Below are 16,300 nucleotides of genomic sequence, written 5' to 3'. Positions count from 1 at the left end.
AGGAATGCGTAGCTGCGAGACAGATGCGTAAGTTTCTGTACTGCAGTGTATCCAGTAGTGCTAGGTACTTGTTAGAAGCAGTGTGATAGACCGTGCATCCGTAGTCTATACCAGAACGTATCAACATGCGGTAGAGGGTGAGAAGAGTGTTGGGGTGAGCCCCCACCATACTCTTGACACTCATCTGATAAAGCTCAATGCTTTTTCACGCGTACTGACGAGGGTTTGAATATGAGCTATCCAACTCATTCTGGAATAGGCGTTTTCTTTATCACGAACCGAAAAAAACATGACTGTTCAAATCAAATGGATCACTGATGTACGACAAACAATTCCCTCGTGGCAAAGAGACGTTTCGTGGATCCGTTGAAGATGTGACACGTGTATTTGAAAAGTTGAGAAACCTCGGTACAAAATCCATTTTAAATGTTACCGCTATATTTCGTATTAAAGCAGCTTTTGACATCAACAACTTTAGCCAATCAGAAGCCCCGATACCTAGCTGCTGCGAGTGGCTTGTGTTTTGACAGTCCTTACCCTCATCGCATGCGACGTCTTCGGGGTAGTATCTTTGTGAGTGGCGGTTTGATGAATGATGCGGTGTCGGTTGCGTGCTACGTTTTTAGCTGTATTGCAGTGTTTTTAGTTCAAATTGTGTATCAGTAAGTGTTTTACGCAGTCTCTTGATTTTGTTTTGTGCATAATGAATTAACATTGAAACATGTTATTAACGAGTAGCAACTGCAGTGATACGTTTTACCCATTCCATTCAAAACGTAAACCCGGTTAATTCTTTGTACCGTAGTTGTTAAGTTATTCATGCACGAATGAGCTACATTGCCCACCCGTGAACGAAAATACGTCGTACAAAAAAACTGTCAAAGCGAAACACTTGAATTTTCAAAGTCATCTCGGGAATTGTTATATGCGTCTTTAAGTTATTGTGTTGTTAGAGTAACGTGAATCAGTGCCATATCTTTTCGGCACTAACAAATCGTAAGGTTAAAATAAAGTTTAATTCACTGACTGATGTTTCCTTTTTTCATCTGTGTTTTAATCTATGGTTTTATTGTATACTTGGACGCGTTCCACACCCACGAGAATCATCTCATTTTTGTCTATGCGGAACGAAAACTGAATTACAACTTATGATTACTGATTGAGGTACCTTGTACCGTCTTATTTGTCATTTTATAAACCAAAATAATTTGATAATGAGTAGATCATGTAAAAATATGCATAAAATAATTTATCACATTAATATATTTTTTACGCTGTTAAAACTGACATTTTATGTTCAGTTGTTTGTAACACGACGAAACAAGACTATGACATACCATGGTACATCACTATGTGAACAGCTTTGTTTGATAATAACCACGAGTAACTAAAATGTGCAATACAATTTTATCATTTTTGTAGGTAGAAGGAAACGAATTTAGAATAGCTAGAGAAAGCATTTGCGAAATATTTTCGTTACATGTTTCCTAAGAGTACTGTTTTTATACCTGCTGGAAACCGTTTATTGGTTGTAATACAGGTTTTTTATCCCAGACTGGTAATCTGCTCAATATTATGGCTACATTGGTAGTGAAGATAGACTTACAAATATAAATTCAGAGGTTTTTGATAGTGAGATCCAGTTAAGCTTTAAAATTTGTAAAACAAACTACTCTCATTTATTGGTATGGATCAGTGTGTATTACACAAATTTTGAAAATGAACTACAATTTGTGATGGTGACACATGTAAACATTTAGTAATGTTCTTTTAATTGATGTGGAACATGTTGAGTGCCTTAAAGAAGTTACTTAGTTACAGTTGTAATTATTTTGTGCTGAGATGTCGAGGCATATAATTCATTAGGGCTCCAGAAATTTCACAATTTATCTATTGTACTCTGCTTATATTTAAGAGTCTGCTGAGCAGTATTTTTAGCAAATTCACTATATACAATGGAAATGTTATACAGTAGAATGATTTCTCAATAAAATGTTAAAATTATGAATGGCCTTACCAGATAACTAGCTACAGTACTCTATGTATTTGTCCATGGTGTAAAAACAGAATAAAATCTTAACGCTAAAAATATTGTTACCATTATTGTCAGTTCACACAATATGACTAGGTGCTTGTGACCATCACATCAAAGGAAGCCTTTCTCATCTCAGTGTATCCTTGACAAGGACTACTTCAGACTCTTGTGTCTTTACCTTTAATGAAACCCTGTATAGTGTCAGTTTCAGAGCATGAAATGTTCTCAGCTGTCATCCTTTGTTGAGCAGCTTGTGGTGATGTTGGTAATATATGTTGTTGGTCAAAGATTGCTACAGACCATCAATAATTTATCATTAAAGCAATTTATTGACTTCATTGGTATTTAGTACCAGATTGTACTAATCTCAGAAAAAATTAAGCAGATGGTCACATCCGGCTGATGGCAGTTTGTTTATGTCACTGGAGCACTCCCAAACCTGAAAGATTTCATGTTATCATAATCAGTAATAATAATTTGCTATGCTATATTACTGAAACAAGTCTTAATTTCATACCAGTATTCCAGGAAAGGAATTATAACTGATTTAATTCCAAAATAAATCCCATTGTGTTGCTGTATTTAAAACAGTTTCTACATAGTTGAAACTAAACAGGTGAACAGTAAGTAAACAATGCCCATCAATAGTATGCAAAATAAGCAGTCTTTTGGACACTTGAGTCGTCAAAATTTTAGTGATTGTTTTGGATATTATTCTGTCTGTTCAGGATTCGATAATGGTAGTTACATTCTCAAGCAAGAGGTTCATTTCCACTTTATCAATATAAAATAAAGCACATTACCTTTTTATTTGACAAAATAGAAACAGATATTAAAAGTGTACATTTAGGTATGCAATTGTGGTAATTGTCATCCAAAAGGTTCAGTGGTGGGGGCCTGCCATACTACAGGGTTGAGGTGGATGGATTTGGAGCAGTGTGAGAACAAGAAATCCTGAAATTTCCTAGTGTGAAAGGAAAAGCCTAATTTAATTGACTGAAAGGGGAATAAACCAGAAATAAGGATGGCCTGATGAGTACCCAGTTAAATATCTTGATGTTATTTCATCTCAGTTGTGCTAAGTTGAGTAGTAGTTACATTTAAAAGATAGTTATATTTTGTATGTTTGCTAATCTAGATTGGAGGAATTGCTAGAAGGCTCTTACCCATAAAAATCTTATTAAGCTAAAGTGAAGCAGCATGAAAATAATGAAAAATAGGATATATGTAGAATCCATAGTTCTATAGTCATTAGGCTGAGTGTTTGCAATAGGGCCTAATAATTTGCTAGGCAATCAGACTTCATGGAATACTGGTTACAATAATATTCCTGTAACTGCCTGGTAAGAGAATGTAGTAACTGGTGTGCAACTCCTTCTGTGGCGATTTCTGGGCACCCAGTAGTTTTATGCTATGTGCTTGGCAATGTTGACTGATTTGAGTGATCAAGGGAAAACCACAACAAATATAACATACTTTGAAGTGACTCTTTGACCAAGTGGGTTAGTGCCAGGATGTTAACCTAAATGTCGGGGGTTTCATCTGCAGCAGTTGGTACAGGGATTGCTTTGTGACAACTTATCACTTTTTCACCTGTGGAAATGATTTATTGATGGCTGACAAATTAGTTGGGAGGTGAGAGGGAGACATAACACATTCTATAGGACTCTGTATAGTAAAGCATTGTTATGTTCAAACCTACCTTTGGGTAGAGGACAGCTGTAACTATAATCTTTAGTGTTTCAGATAACTGTTTTGAAATTGTCCTCATTTATACAGTGCATAACTGCTAAAGAAAATAAACTAGCCAAATAGTTACATCAAACAAACTGTATAATATTTTAAAAATTAAACTCTTAATTCACTTTGATATTTTTTAAAAATATATACTGCCGGAAACAGTATTTTTAGGCTACTGGCTTAGCTGATGTGGCCTATTTACTCTGTTAATCATATCTATTTGATTCAAGATGGGGAGCACATTTTGAGCACTTGTGCAATACATTGAAGATATTGTATTATCATCGTGAATGCCCAATGTTGCACTTAACTTTTGCTGTGTGCTAACCACTCATTTTTGTCCTTTCAGTGCCACAGGCTGTAAATTACTGACTCATTGCACTAGCTGTATTTATATCACAGTGAGCATGATTTCCTGAAGCTCATTTACTTGGCAGTTCTCCAGTTTCTAGGTGACTGATGTAGGAGAAATGAATAGCCTTTTCTCTTCTTTTTGTTATTCGGGGTGATTATACTGTAAGCTGTATGACACAGAAAGGTTCAGAAAGCTGGATGAAACCTGAAATCAGCAGCAGTGAGATTTTTTGCAGAAAATATAAGTGTATATTGAAGGGATAGACTTGTGGGAAAGGGAGGTGCTGTATTTGTTGCAATAAACTCAGAACCACTGAGATAGAAATTGAAGCTGCATGTGAGATTGTTTGGGCAACATTCAGTATCAGGGATGTGCATGAAATGGTAACTGGAGCCTTCTGTTGCCCACTTGATACATCTCCTGATGTAAATGAAAACTTCAGAGCAAACCTCGGGTTGCTTGTTCGTAAGTTCCCCCATCATACTGTAATCATGAGCGGAGACCTTAATCATCCAGCAATCAATCGTGAAAATTACAGTTTTGTTATTGGTGGGTGTGATAAGAGCTCTTGTGGAACAGTACTAAATGCCTTTGCTGAAAACTACGTAGAACAAATGGTTTGGAACCCCTCCCATAGTGGAAATATGTTGGGTCTGAAGGCAGCAAATAGACCTGATATCTTTGAGGATGTCCACAATGAAACTGGTATCGGTGATCGTGTCATGGTTGTGACAACAATGATAACCAAAGTACAAATGGCCACTAAAACAACCAGAAAGATATATATGTTCCGTAACCTAGATACAACACTTTTTTTTTTATCTCAAGTGAGGAACTAGAAACTTTCAGCATAGGGTAGGAGTGTGCAGAGGAACTACAGCTCAAGTTTAAAAGAATAGTTGACTGTACCGGTACAACAGTTCACAATGGGAGGGGACCCTCTATGTATAAAACCACTTTAAAGGAACAGAAACTACTGCATAATAAGTGTAAAACAAAGCCTAGAACTCTAGATAGATGCTGAATGAAATATGTTTGTCTGACAAGATGGCAATGCATGAAGCCCTCAATGACTACTGTAGCAAAATATTGTCAAGTGATCTTTCACAAAACCCAATGAAATTTTGGCCATGTGTAAAGGCTGTTAATGTCCAGGACTTAGCAAATGAGACAGGAACTGAAATTGAGGATAGGAAAGCAAAAGCAAAAGCTTAACTCTGTTGTCAAACATTCCATTACAAACCTAAACTCTGGAAGATTGCCCCAATTTAATCTGTGTAACACCAAAAAGATGAGTGAAATCAGTATTAGTGTCAGTGGTGTTGAGAAACAGCTGAAATCTTTAAAATTGAACAAAACTGTAGAGCCCAGTAGAACCACTGTCAAATTTTATACTGAATTTGCTGCTGAGTTAGCTCCTCTTCCAACTGTAATCTGTCAAATATCCTTCAAACAAAAAAATTGTGCCCAGTAGTTGGAAAAACCACAGATCACACCCATCTTCAAGAAAGGTAGTGGAAGTGGTCCACTAAAGCTACTATTCAATACCTTTGACACTGATTTGTTGTAGAATCTTAGAACATATTCTGAGATGAAACATAATGAGATATCTTGAACAGAATGATCTCCTCCATGCCAGCCAGCATGGATTCCGGAAATTGATCATGTGAAACCCAAATCTGTTTTCTCACAAGACGTACTGAAAGCTCTGGATCAAGGCAGTTGCATTTCTGTAAAGCATTTGACTCAGTACCACACCTACTCTTTCTGTCTCAAGTATGATCATATGTGGTATCAAAAGAAATTTGTGATTGGATTGAAGACTTTTTGATAGAGGGGACACAGTTTGTTACCTCGGATGGAGAGTCGTGGTCAGATATAGAAGTAAATTCAAGGATGCCACAGGGAAGTGTATTGGGACCCTTGCTGTTCATTTTGTATATTAATGACCTCACAGACAGTATTAATAGTAACTGCAGACTTTTGCTGATGATGCAGTTATCTATAATGAAGTACTTACTGAAAAAAGCTGCATAAACATTCAATCATATCTCAATAAGATTTCAAAGTGGCGCAGAGTTTGACAACTTGTTTTAAACATTCAGAAGTGTAAAATTGTGCACTTCACAAAATGAAAAATACATAGTATCCTGTGGCTATAATGTCAACAAGTCATAGCCAGTCAACTAACTCTTACAAATACCTGAATGTAACACTTTGTAGGGATGTGAAATGGAATGACCACACTTGGCCATCTTTATGTGAATTTTTCTGAGAGGCAACTGCTTAATAACGTTAGATAAAGCTAAAATATATTGTAGCATAATAAAGTAGGAGTCTTGGAGTTAGCCAGAATTATAGTAACCATACTCAAAAATAAGGAATTAAAATAACAAGAAATAATGTTAAATAGCAAACAAGTGGGGCATATACGAGTATCTACATGGAAGTGACAGCAGTTGAACTGAAGCATTTAATCAGAAAGAAGTTACACTTTTTCAACTTCTTTCCAGGGTTGAAGGTGGGATGAGGGGTGTTGGGAGAAAAGGGTGAGAGTGAAAGTATCAGCCTAAACTTTGTTGTTATAACCAGGTATGCTTTGGCTTCATCATGTAGTGTTGTTGAACAGGTAAATGCCATTTTAGAATATTACTGACACAGAGTGAAATACCTAAATATGTGTGATATTCTGTAACATAGCAATTCTACTGTGCTATACTGAATCCTAATGGAGGTCCTATTTGTAGAATGCCGCTGCTACTCTAGACACAAGACTCTCCTGCACATTCCCAGTACAGATGTCATAATGAACTCCAACACAACCGAGCGAGGTGGCGCAGTGGTTAGCACACGGGACTCACATTCGGGAGGACGACGGTTCAATCCCGCGTCCGGCCATCCTGATTTAGGTTTTCCATGATTTCCCTAAATCTCTCCAGGCAAATGCCGAGATGGTTCCTTCGAAAGGGCACGGCTGACTTCCTTCCCCGTCCTTCCGTAATCCGCTGAGACCAATGACCTCGCAGTTTGGTCTCTTCCCCCAAACAACCAACCAACCAACCAACCAACCAACCAACTCCAACACAGTGGTTGCTAACAGTTCTCAGACAAATGATAAAACTGTGAGTAACTGAAAAAAAGAGTTAAAGATAGGTAGTTACCATTGTAAGTATAGTATACTCACGCCATGGCACAGACAAATGTGACACATTAGGAAACGGTATAATTTAAGAAGTGTGAATTAAAGTGACCTTTGGGAAACAAAAGAAAATCAATGAGAGAGAGAGAGAGAGAGAGAGAGAGAGAGAGAGAGAGAGAGAGAGAGAGAGAGAGAGAGAGTAGGGCAAGAGGGAAATTGGCAATGTAATAATAGAATTAACAAGATCAGATTTATAAAAGTATTGGAATTTAACTTCTTGTTGTTCAATGTGTACTATATTGAGATTATCAATTTGCTTATCCTCTGCCAACACTGTGGAACGCTTTTTCTGAAACTGAATATTGAGCGATGGTCTTTAATATCTCTATGCAGAACAGGTAGTATGAATAGCCCATGTTCCACCATTCTTTAATTAGTTTTGTTACTGTGTTGTAGTCATTAATATGACCTGCAGCTGTGCAAGTGGCTTGTCCTTATCATAATACTGAAGATTCATAATTGTATTTTCTGTTCAACACACTTGGACACCATTGTACTAGCATTCCAAATATGGGTTTTAGCTAGAATCTGAGTGTGTCAATATAGGAAAATCTTTAGAAAACATTGCCATAGTAGGCAATAAATAAGTTTCTACTGCTTTTATCTATCTGTCCCCCACCCTCCTCATACTGTCTGTTCAAAAGTATCTGCAGATCCCTATGTAATGCACAATTCACCACATCAAAAGAGATGGACCCACCAGTAACGGTGGTTGGAGCTGTTGTGTTATCAGTAGAGAAGCAGAAAGGATGGGTAGGGAGAGCAATGCTTGAGATGGTTGAGAGAGCGATGTCACTGGACAGTGCCTGACTGGAAACATGCCATTTGGAGTGATGAATTGTGCTATAACCTGTGACAATCCAATGGAAGGGATTGGGTTTGGCATATGCCTGGATAGTGTTACTTGCCGTTGTGTGTAGCATCCACATTGAAGTACGTAGTTTGTGACGTTATGGTATGGGGGTGTTTTTCATGGTTAGGGTGTAGTCCTCTTATTGTACTTGAGAAAACACACAATGTGGAAGGATATGAACACATTTTACAGGATTATGTACTGCCTACAGTAGAGATATGGTTCAGAGACAAAGATTGTACTATCATGACAATGCACACTGTCGGAAAATAGCAAATGTGAGACAATGGTTTGTAAATGGTAACATTCCTGAAATGGACTAGTCTGCTCAGAGTCCTGACCTGAACCGATTGGAACATCTCTGGGGTAAGCAGGTACATTGAATTTGCTCCAAACTCCAGCATCCAACATTGTCTGGTTTCATCTATTAAGGAAGAATGGGCTACGATTCCTCCACAGATACTAAGGCACTTCACTGAAAGTGTCAGTAGCAGAGTTCAAGCTGTTGTAAAGGTGAAGAGTGGGCAGAGCTCATATTAATGTTCACAAATTGATGTCTTAGATACATTTCAACATAAAGGACTCACTGACATGCAGCATGCACAGGGTTAATGGTGGTCGAGTGAGTCGTTTGCAAATTGGTTGGAAAGTGTAAATATATGTGGAGGATAGGGCATGTAGAACCAATACTTACATATGGTACTAGCTTAACACCTGCTGCTTCACTCGCATAGCCTCTATAGCCTGCAGAGATCTTTTTTGTTTTTGTTTACTTGAATTTTTATGTTGTTCACAAATTGTGACATCTTGAGATTGACAGGAAGTGCAAAATGGGTAAGCAGGGATGGCTAGAGGACAAATGTAGGAATGTAGAGGCTTATCTCACTAGGGGCAAGATAGATACTGCCTATCGGAAAATGAAAGATACCTTTGGAGAAAAGAGAACCACTTGTATGAATATCAAGAGCCCAGATGGAAAGAAGGGAAAGCAGAAAGGTGGAAGGAGTGTATAGAGGGTCTATACAAGGGCGATGTACTTGAGGACAATATTATGGAAATGGAAGAGGATAAAGATGAAATGTGAGATATGATACTGCGTGAAGAGTTTGATAGAGCACTGAAAGATCTGAGTTGAAACAAGACCCCAGGAGTAGACAACATTCCATTAGAACTACTGATGGCCTTGGGAGAGCCAGTCCTGATGAAACTCTACCATCTGGGGAGCAAGATGTATGAGAGATGCGAAATACCCTCAGATTTGAAGAAGAATATAATAATTCCAATCCCAAAGAAAGCAGGTGTTGCCAGATGTGAAAATTACCACACTATCAGTTTAATAAGTCACAGCTTCAAAATACTAACGCGAATTCTTTAGACGAATGGAAAAGCTGATAGAAGCCGACCTCGGGGAAGATCAGTTTGGATTCCGTAGAAATATTGGAACATATGAAGCAATACTGACCCTAGGACTTATCTTAGAAGCTAGATTAAGGAAAGGCAAACCTGCGTTTATAGCATTTATAGACTTAGAGAAAGCATTTGACACTGTCGACTGGAATACTCTCTTTCAAATTCTGAAGGTGGCAGGGGTAAAATACAGGGAGCGAATGGCTATTTACAATTTGTATAGAAACCAGATGGCAATTATACGAGTCGAGGGACATGAAAGGGAAGCAGTGGTTGGGAAGGGAGTGAGACAGGGTTGTAGCCTATCCCTGATGTTATTCAATCTGTATATTGAGCAAGCAGTGAAGGAAAAGAAAGAAAAATTCGGAGTTGGTATTAAAGTCCATGGAGAAGTAATAAAAACTTTGAGGTTTGCCGATGACATTGTAATTCTGTCAGAGACAGCAAAGGACTTGGAAGAGCAGCTGAACGGAATGGTTAGTGTCTTGAAAGGAGGATATAAGATGAACATCAACAAAAGCAAAACGAGGATAATGGAATGTAGTCGAATTAAGTCGGGTGATGTTGAGGGTATTAGATTAGGAAATGGGAGACTTAAAGTAGTAAAGGAGTTTTGCTATTTGGGGAGCAAAATAACTGATGAGGGTTGAAGTAGGGAGGATATAAAATGTAGACTGGCAATGGCAAGGAAAGTGTTTCTGAAGAAGAGAAATTTGTTAAAATTGAATAGATTTAAGTGTCAGGAAGTCCTTTCTGAAAGCATTCGTATGGAGTGTGGCCATGTGTGGAAGTGAAACATGGACGCTAAATAGTTTGGACAAGAAGAGAATAGAAGTTTTCGAAATGTGATGCTACAGAAGAATGCGGATAGATGGGTGATCACATAACTAATGAGGAGGTATTGAATAGGATTGGGGAGAAGAGAAGTTTGTGGCACAACTTGACCAGAAGAAGGGATCGGTTGGTAGGACATGTTCTGAGGCATCAAGGGATCACCAATTTAGTATTGGAGGGCAGCGTGGAAGTTAAAAATCGTAGAGGGGGTCCAAGAGATGAATACACTAAGCAGATTCAAAAGGATGCAGGTTGCAGTAGGTACTGGGAGATGAAGAAGCTTGCACAGGATAGAGTAGCATGGAGAGCTGCATCAAACCAGTCACAGGACTGAAGACCACAACAACAACAACAACAACAACATCTAACCGAGAAGTAAAATATCTATTTTCGTAAATTTAGCTTTAATTGTTTTTAATGTAATGAAAGAAGAAGAAGAAGTCAAATACCAATTGCAATAGATGTAGCCTTAAAAAATCCTTTAGTATTTCTTTAGTGGGCATAAGGCATAGTCCATATCAATTCAGGCGGGCTAGGAAAAAATCTTACCTTCATAGTCTAGGATGTTATTGAATTTAGCATATATGTTAAAATGATGGACGAAGTAAGGAAAAAGTTTTTTTTTCCCCTCCAAAAAAATTTCTGCTCTGATATACAGCCCTCCAAAGATGACACTGTGCATACCATTTTGAACATGCGAATTTTGGAAAAAATTTTAAAATGCTGTTTCTCTAGAACAGTTGTGGGTATTTAGTTGGGGTTTTCTTTATTTGAAAGATAATTGCTTTATGATTACAAAGAAATTCTCCATTTGGATCTATCTGTCAGTGTTCTTTTACCATAACATTCTTAACTTTTTTTTGTAATTTATGGATTTTTATTTTCAGAAACCCAATCCATAAAATTTTGATTTCTTTTTTTCTGTTGGTTATTACCATATAGTTGTACACTCCCTGAAAAGGAGAGCTTCCACTTCTAGGTTGAACAGATTTTATAAACAATTGAAATTTTTGCCATACATAAAACCTGTTTTATTACTACATTGTCACATAACAGGCTCATAAAAGTCAAAACCTAGCCTTGTTTAACATGATTTTAGTTTTGAAAGATGAGTAAGAGACTCATTTTTCAAGCATTTTAAATGGGTCCAATATGTATGTGAAAGGTCCAAAGACTTAAAGGTTTCAATTTATACAACTTCCATGCACTCTGTCTTGTACTTAAATTAGCCAGTCAATGAACTAAAACTGTGTTCCACTGCTTCAGTATTGTCGTTTGGTATAGGGTGAAGCCTTCCTGTTGAACCAATAGGAACTGGAGTACTTATAGTCTTCAAAACATTGTGAACAGGAAGTAAGTACTGATGGTGTTGCTACTGTCGTTCAGCTGAAAACCTGTATCCAGGAGCTGGTCCATGTGGTAGCATAAAGTTCACCACATTTTCATTTAACTCGTAACTGGTGTCTATAATTGCTGCAATCCACCAGTCACAGTCATACACATACACCACAAACATCCCCCTTCTCAGGTTGTGAATCTGAATATTATCATGCTGTTTCTGAGGTGTTGTCCGAACAAACGAAATTTCTTCTTTCTTGCTTTTTAAAGTGCTTGCAATATGAGTTCGCCCATCACTTTGAGCCCAAAAATGTGTCTTTTTGAATTCCTTTCACAGGAGTAGTTTGTTTGGACCATTCTTCTTTTTTCTGCTCACGGAATTCTTAGGTTTCCTCTTTGGACGAAAGAATGAGGGCTGTGGATGTGTAAGATTTCCCGACTCTCGTAAAATCCTCAGCATTCTGAATTGCAGCTGTATTTAGCTGTATTTGGACTGGAAAGATTATGTTTTGTGGCATGGTGCTTCAGCAGGCTTCCTACACCATCACAAGCCCCCCTTCCCATGACCAGTAGCACTGTATACCCTGTCAGTTGGCACATTACCTGTTAATGATTTTTAAAATGATTAAGTGCACCATCAGAAACAATGATAATCTTCTCTGCCCCTGTTTGCCGTTGAAGAATTTTGTGAATTGCTAGCAAAGCATGTGCTTGAGTCATGTCCTGTGTCATCACTTATATCTGCGACACTTGTGGTCTTGTTTTGAAAATATGCCACTCCTGTAAAAATTGAAACCTGGTCATTACTCCAATAATACATTTGTACTTCTTGATGGAGAATTACACATCAGTTCTCAGCAAAGTCACAGTGAAGCACAAAACATAGTTCTTCAGCCTTTACACACCCTTTCAGTTCGGCACTGTGTTGTTGTTGTTGTTGTTGCAATTTCTTCACATGCTGGTGTGTTACTGCTTTCACTGACCATTTACCAAGTTCAAAATCTGCACAGTACACACATAAACAGACATCTCTAGGTGAGTGTGGAGCTACCAATGTAGGTCATAGTGCATAAAGTTTTGATTTTCCAATATATGAAGTTGTGTAGTTGTTATTACAAATTGCCAAAGTTTCTTTAATACTGCAAGTCACGTACCTCTTCACTTTCACAACTTTTTTGACCTTCAACTGTTACCGTTATAGTGTATTTTTCATTGACGCTCTAGTAAGAGCAGTCCCATTTATCTTCCAGATAAAGTGACTGCACTATTTTAACTTCAGCTGCTTCTTCAGGATGACCATAATAGGAGTCTGGTCTTCCAAAGACTCCATTTACAGACCTCACATTTCTTGATTTGTCTACCATGTAATTTGATATTGATGGAATGTGGTTCAACATTCTTTTCTTTGAAAGTGTCTCTGGAGTAATAGTTAAAACTTGCACATTTTCACTGTAAGATCCACAGTATTCAACAGCTGAATTGATAGTCGTGAAAAATTCCTGGCAAGGGGTGCAAGAGTGCTTTGGTTCATTTTCATCTGAAGATGGAATTTCTGCTTTGAAGAATGTGGTCAGTTTTGCTGTAGTTTATTCATCCATAGCTTTAGTAATTTCTCTGCACTTTCTTGATGCGTAGAGCTTATGGTTTGACTTCACTGACCACGGTTTCTTAACAGGACTAACACCAACCTCTGTAGTTGACTGATTCACTGTATTTCATTCTTCCTCTATTGATGCAAAATCTGCACCATGGGATGCTTCACCTTGTTCAGATACTATTATTGTTGTTATTCTGTCAAAACATGTGAAACACAAATAGTCGTCACTGGAAACATCTTCACATTGAAACAAGGTCTTCAAATGAGAACACTTATTCCCAGCGTGTACAAAGACTGTTTTTTTTGCTTGTCTTACATATCACTCTTTTTATGCATATGCAAATAGTCAGCACACTTCACTCTCCTGTGGCCCCAGTCACAAAACATTTCAAACAGTCCTTTTCACAAAACACACTGCAACTGTGTCAACTGGCAAATTCCTCACGAAAATGCAGAACTTACTGGATGGTCTCAGATTTCTTAGAAGCCTTTTCAGTAAACAAATTAGCACTGAATGACTACAGTACAGAAACCTTCAGTGAACAACCACGACAAAGAAACTACAACAAAGTGTAAGAAATATCAGCTACAAAGAAAGTGATAAGAAATAACTGCAACAAAGACAATAAAAATAAACATTATAACAAAGAAATTAGTAAGGAACAACTTCAGTGAAGAACATACATTACCCTTGGAAGTTAAAAAAAAAAAAGATTTTTTAAAATAAAACCTGTCCAACTTAAAAGTGGAAGCTCTCCTTTACAGAGAATGTAGTACTACATGGTACTAATCACCAGAAAAAATTTTTACTTTTCTGGATTGTCATTGTTGAAGAAAAATAAATTAAAAGGCGACAATAAAAGAACTGACAGATATGTCCAAACTGAGGATACCGCTGTAATCATAAAGCAATTAACTTTCAAGGGAAAAAAAAACCCTAACTCGAAGAAAATATCTAGAACTGTTGCAGAGATACAGCATTTAAAATTTTTTTCCAAAATTCCCATTTTCAAAATGGTGTTCGCAGTATCATCTTTGGAGTCCTGTATCTTGGGACAGGAATTTTCTTGAGAGGTGCGGGCGAGGGGGTGGGGTGGGGAGGAGTGTTTCTTACTAACTCCTGAATTGTACCATATCCAAATTCAATAACATCCGAGACTATGAAGGTAACCCCCCTGCCTGAAGTAATACGGATTATGGCAGTAATTATTTATATTCTAAAACCTTCACTCAATATTTTATCTTCGTAGTGACTGAATTTCCAAAAAGGCTGAAACATGTATTTTTTATTTTCTACCGAGATACCAAATACCAGTTTCTGTAGTCCTAGCTTCAAAATTCCCTTAATATTAATATACAGTATGACCCAATTTCATACCCTTGGAGGTTGAACTTCCAAAAAAAGTGAAACTCATATTTTTTCATCTCTAACTGAAAAGGCAAACACCAATTTTCAAATATTTGCATTAAAAATGCTTTCAAAACGAAATGTCTTCATAAATGTTTTATCCCTATTTCAACCCATTATTGATTTAATTTCCAAAAACAGTGACATATGTATGTTTTATTTCCAAGAGAGGAGCAAAATATAAAGGTTTAGCCTAAAAATGGTTGCACAATAAAATATTTCCATAAAAACTTTCATCCCTCTTTTCACACCCATAGTGGTCGAATTTCCAAAAACAGTGAAAAACATATTTTTTTATTTCTAACTGAGATGCGAAATTTAAATTTTCATAGATTTAGTTTTAAAAATGCCTTCATAATAAAGTATTTTTTTTTAAAAAAAAAACCTCATCCCATATTTCGTCCCCTTAGGGGGTTCAGTTTCCAAAAACACTGAAACATGCACTTTTTTTATTTCTAACAGAGAAGTCAAATACCAAGGTTCATAGAGGTACCCATTACCTAATCTAATTCTTCAGCATCACGTGATTTAATTCGACTACATTCCATTATCCTCGTTTTGCTTTTGTTGATGTTCATCTTATATCCTCCTTTCAAGATACTGTCCATTCCATTCAGTTGCTCTTCCAAGTACTTTGCTATCTCAGACAGAATTACAGTGTCATTGACAAACCTCAAAGTTTTTATTTTTTTTCTCGCTGGACGTTAATTCCTACTCCAAATTTTTCTTTTGTTTCCTTTACTGCTTGCTCAATATACAGATTGAATAACATTGGGGATATGTTTCAACCCTGTCTCACTGCACTCTGTGATTGGACGGTGGGACTTGGTGACACACTTCACTCTGTCCGGCCCCAGAGGAGCATTCCCCTCATAGCTCAGTACTACCCAGTACTGGAGTAACTGAGTTACACTCTCCGCCAGGGTTCTGACTACCTCTCGTCGTGCCCTGAAATGAGAAATATCCTGCCCACTATCCTTCCCACCCCTCCCACAGTGGTATTCTGCCATCCACCAAACCCACACAATAGACTTGTCCATCCTTACACACCCCCTGCTCCCAGCCTTTACCTTATGGCTCATACCCCTATAATAGACCTAGATGCAAGACCTTTCCCATACATCCTACCACCACCACCACCACCACCACCACCACCACCACCACCACCACCACCACCACCACCTACTCCAGTCCAGACAGGCTACCTGTGAAACCAGTCATGTGATCTACAAACTAAGCTGGACCACTATGCTGCGTTCTATGTGGACATGACAGCCAACAAGCTGTCTGTCCGCATGAATAGCCACCAACAAACTGTGGCCAACAACAAGTGGACCACCCTGTTTCTGAGAATGCTGCCAAACATGACATCCTTCATTTCACTGACTGCTTCACAGCCTGTGTCATGTGCAATTGCAACAAAGACAATAGAAATAAACATGGTAACAAAGAAATTAGTAAGAAACAACTTCAGTGAAGACATATGTTACCCTTGGAAGTACCCTCCAACACCAGTTTTTCTAAATTGTGCAAG

General features: G+C 37.7%; 1 protein-coding gene across 3 annotated transcripts in view; it reads left to right on the top strand.

Annotated features, from left to right (window-relative positions):
* Window positions 1-354: 354 nt before the first annotated feature.
* Window positions 355-16,300, top strand: part of LOC126328921 (serine-protein kinase ATM) — a 458,551-nt gene continuing 442,605 nt past the window's right edge. For all 3 annotated transcript variants that reach the window (XM_049996079.1, XM_049996081.1, XM_049996080.1), the window contains exon 1: window positions 355-662. The gene's annotated coding sequence lies outside the window, so the exon portion shown is untranslated. The remainder of the gene's footprint in view (window positions 663-16,300) is intronic.

This window comes from Schistocerca gregaria, chromosome 2 (genome assembly GCF_023897955.1).
Source record: "Schistocerca gregaria isolate iqSchGreg1 chromosome 2, iqSchGreg1.2, whole genome shotgun sequence".
In the NCBI taxonomy this organism is placed as follows: domain Eukaryota; kingdom Metazoa; phylum Arthropoda; class Insecta; order Orthoptera; family Acrididae; genus Schistocerca; species Schistocerca gregaria.
Note: the sequence above shows the minus strand (reverse complement) of the source record. Positions and strands in the feature narration are given on the sequence as shown.